The following is a 4,461-nucleotide window of genomic DNA, read 5'->3' as shown; positions in this document are numbered from 1 at the left end:
TTTCACATGAAGGAAATGAAGTGTAAAAATAAAAATGAGGGTCCCACTTTATATTAAGTGGCCTTAACAACTATGTACTTACATTTAAATTAATAATTTGGTACAATGCACTTATTGTGTACATACATGTTTTTACATTGTACTTATATTTTAAAAATACCTGCATGTAATTACATCTGTAATTAATTTCTGTAATTACATTTATAATTACACTGTTGACCCATCCCTTACACCTTAACCCACTCTTAAACCTACCCATACCAACAAACCTGTCCCTAACCTTACCCATATCCCACCTCAATAGCAGCAAAAGTGCTTTGCAATACAATATGAACACAATATGTACATTGTACTTAATTATTGATGTAAGTACATAGTAGTTAAGGCCACTTAATATAAAGTGGGGCCAAAAAATGCCTTCTAAATCATAGGAAGAAATGTTAAAAAGTCTTAAAACTGAACATGAACATTCGCCAGGATTATATCAGATACTATTAATTGAGCTGTTGAACATAGAGGCATCTTTCAGCATAACATGAGGGGCTAAGTGTTAGCTCTTGTAATAAGAAAGATTGAAGTTTAATTTCAGTGCCTCAGAGAGATTTCACAACATAAGGAATGTGTTACATGTCATAGATTATTATAAGAAACTTTCTTTTTATGACAGATATAGTTTAACTGCTTCATTTTGCTTAATTGGAACTTGTTTGTGGTCACAATTTTTCCTCCCACGAGTTTGTGTTTTAAAAAAAAAGCCTTCTAAACCTTAAGCAAGTACAGCCATGTTATCAGGGAGGCTCAAATGAAGTGGAAAACACTCTAAATCTATAGGGACGTGACAGCCAGTGTTTGCGTGTGTGTTTTCTTCAAGCTTCAGAACTGCACTTGCAGAGTGGGTTGGAGAAAGAGATCTTGTTTTCCTTTGAGATGGAGACCTGAATAGCACACACAAGCAAAGACAGGCCCAGATGAACAAATGAAAACCACTGACTCTATCCATTTATAAAGAGCAATTCTTCAGCACAGGATCATTATGATGAGACATTATGACGGACATTTCTTCCATTATGATTTGTTGGTTGCCTTCTCTCCTCTGGTACCTTTTTTAATGTATTGCTTAAGCAGAAGATTAAAGTATTACTTAGGTCCTCTGGTCCCAAGCCTCGGTCAAATCATTGCATATCAAAACTATAACTGCAGGCAGTAAAAATGAGTACAGAGCAATAAAACAGTCCACAGATTTCATTGTAAATCACCGGTATGTCTTTTAAAACTAAACGTGTGTTTGGGGTGGAACTGAATAATCACTATGTTAATTATGACAAGCTGAGTTTCATACCTTTGGATCCTCTCTCCACGGGTAAATGCTGATGTTTAGTTGAGGATGTACTGGCCACCTGGGTCCAACGTCAAGAGAGGGCAGCTGAAATAAGAATTACACAGTAATCTTGTTTAATAAAATGACAGCTATAGGAACAACAACAACAATAATAATAATGCTTTAATATATAATCTTTCCAAAGTTCACAAGCAAATTACATTAGCATAATAAGTGACTAGAATTAAAAAATTCAAATAATTATGAAAATCAGTAATTGTTTTCAAAACAATAGGGTTCCTACTGCATTACATTTTTGAATTAGCTCACTCACATGAATGCATAACAGCAAAATATGGAGAAATCTCAGTTAGCCATTAAAATATGCCAGACTTCTCTAAAAACTACCCCTTACTGCACAGGAGAGTGAAAATTACTGTGTGCTGCATACAAAACACAGCGAGTTTAGCACTGAGCGCTAAATGTACACATGCTCACACCAACACAAACGCACAAACTTAAGCTTGCGGTTCAATATTTCCTATCAGCAGTGTGACAGAGCTCTCTCTCACACCTGCAGAGCGGTTCAAATTACTGAATAACACTGTACGCTCCAAAGTGGAAAAAAGGCAGTAAGTGGGGGGGAAAAAACAGAAATAGAGTGGGAGTGTATTAGAGAGATTCAACATGAAAATCATGGAAAAGGAAAAATGAAGGTCTCTATCAAAATACAAACATGCAACTGCATAATTTGAGCTGTCTGAAAAATCTACTTATTTGATCATGGCATTTATATATTGAGGCATATGACGGACCTTTTTCTGAGAGTCAAAGGTTGAGCAATCCAACTCTTCATTATCAATAAGACTGGAGTCTCTGTTCAGTCAAGAACAATGCAGTCAATACCCGTACATTTTATAGACACTTTCCGAATATGTAGAGTTAATTTGAATGTGAATAGACTTACTTTAGTGAATGTCTCCTTTGAAATAACAAGAACAAAATGACTCCAGTTGCAATGACCACCAGGATCAAAGCTACACTTAATCCAACACTGACAGCTGCAGAGTTGACAATTACACACATATTTTGTTGCTTATCTCTGCATGGAAAATAGTATATTTATATTCAAATAACTGCATGCGCATATACTCACCAATCCGATTACCTAGTTTACTATCTGGTATCACAGGTGTTTTGGAAGCGGTTGTGAAAAAAGGTTTTTCTTTGATATGGCAACGATTACCAATCCACCGTGATGGACAACTAGAGAAAGACAGAGAAAAACATCATTATTGCAGAAACACGCACACACTGACTTTGAATGGCAGAGATAATTCATAAAGGAATGCTGGCTCCTCAACTTTCCAAAAAAGAAATAAATAAATAAGTGCATGAAAATTTGCCTGTGTAACGGGGCTGACGAGACGTGAGACGTGTGGATCCATCTGCAAGCTTTTATTTAAGAGACGTGGTCATAACAGGCAGGGTCGAACAATGGCAAACAGGTATATGGCGGGCAAAACACAAGAATAGTCCTAGGGCTAGCGTAGGTCAACGATCGGCAGACAGAATCACAGGGGCGAGACTAGAGGGATAAATCCAGGAAAACAGGCAAAGATCAGAAACCGAGAAAACAGACAAGACAAGGCAAAACAAGGAAACATGGGCAGGATAACAGAAACTAGGAATAATAACAGGCTAAGCAGACGGAAGTTCATGGGCCGGATTCGTGACAGCCTGGAGACATCCACATGAGCATAATATCAGCAAAAGCCTTCCCTGTGCTTCTGTAATGAGAAAAAGACACGCATTCTCCCTTTCTCTTACTTTCTCCTTATGTTTTCTTTTCCTTTTCTTGCATGTGGGGAAGATCTTTTCACATAAAGAATGTCCTTAAGCTAGTCTGCAATCAACCACATGCACATGCAGATACACTAGTGTCTGCGAACAAGAGACTTAAAGGGGTCATAGGATGCCCATTTTCCACAAGTTGATATGATTCTTTAGGGTCTTAATGAAAAGTCTGTAACAAAGTTTGGTTAAAATTTCTCAATGGTAGTGTAAAAAATGTACTCGGTTACTAACGTAACCTCGGTTCCCTGAGATACGGGAACAAGTACTGCATCTGCTTAAGACGCATATGGGAAAAAGCCTTTTTTCTCCTGAACTGAAGCCTTTTTTCATTCACGCAGTGAAACTGCACGGCCATTGGTTCGTGCAGAGCTTAAAAAACGAACCAATGGCTCGGCAGCGGAGCGCTCGCCACAGGATTCTCAGGTTTACTTCGACTGAAGGAGTGGAGAGCACTTTAGGTACGTAACCATGCCTTGGTTTCAGGACAACTTTATTGTCGTTAGGCCCGAATTTCAGGCAGGCAGGGCTAATAGAAAGTGCCTGCAGGTCCCCTATTCGCTTTACTGATGCTAGTGCTAGAAGCAGAGCAGTCTTCAGCGATAGCGACCTAATGTTGGCAGACTGGAGCGGCTCAAAAGCGGGGCCCTTCAGGTCCCATGAAGGGACGGTAGGGGGACGAGGCATATTCAGCCTCCTTGCACCCCTCAGGAAGCGGATGACCGCGCTATTTCTGCCCACCGATTGACCCTCAATAGGGACATGAGAGGCTGCTATAGCCGCCACATAGACTTTGAGCGTGGATGGGGAACGAGAGTTGTCTTCTGAGGCGAAGAGGTCTACCTCCGCCTCGCCGAAGATCTCCCAGATCTTCTGAACCGTCTGCGGATGGAGCGTCCACTCCCCTGAGGGGACATTGCTTCTTGATAACAGGTCCGCTCCCCGGTTCAATTTGCCCGGTATATGCGCTGCCTTTAGAGAGCGCAGGTTGGGTTGAGCCCACTCTAGGAAGTGCTCTACCAGCATGAAGAGGAGCTTTGAAGAGAGGCCTCCCTGGCGATTTATGTAGGACACAACCAACATGTTGTCCGATCGGATTAGCACATGGTGCCCTTTCGGGACTGGCAGGAAGAACTGACAGGCTCGACATACTGCTAGCATTTCCAGGCAGTCGATGTGGAAGCCTTTTTCCGCCTTCGACCAGTGGCCGAAGGTCGGTATGCCCTCGCACAGCGCCCCCCAACCTGAGTTGGAGGCGTCTGTCGTGACAACTGTCCTTCTGTGAACCA

At 41.1% G+C, this 4,461-nt stretch overlaps 1 pseudogene; it reads right to left on the bottom strand.

Annotated features, from left to right (window-relative positions):
• Positions 1-508: 508 nt before the first annotated feature.
• The window catches only part of LOC107742138 (MAM and LDL-receptor class A domain-containing protein 1-like), a 37,962-nt pseudogene continuing 34,009 nt past the window's right edge, over positions 509-4,461 (bottom strand).

The sequence above is a fragment of the Sinocyclocheilus rhinocerous genome, unplaced genomic scaffold, assembly GCF_001515625.1.
Source record: "Sinocyclocheilus rhinocerous isolate Xijiao unplaced genomic scaffold, SAMN03320098_v1.1 scaffold256, whole genome shotgun sequence".
Taxonomy (NCBI): Eukaryota; Metazoa; Chordata; class Actinopteri; order Cypriniformes; family Cyprinidae; genus Sinocyclocheilus; species Sinocyclocheilus rhinocerous.
Note: the sequence above shows the minus strand (reverse complement) of the source record. Positions and strands in the feature narration are given on the sequence as shown.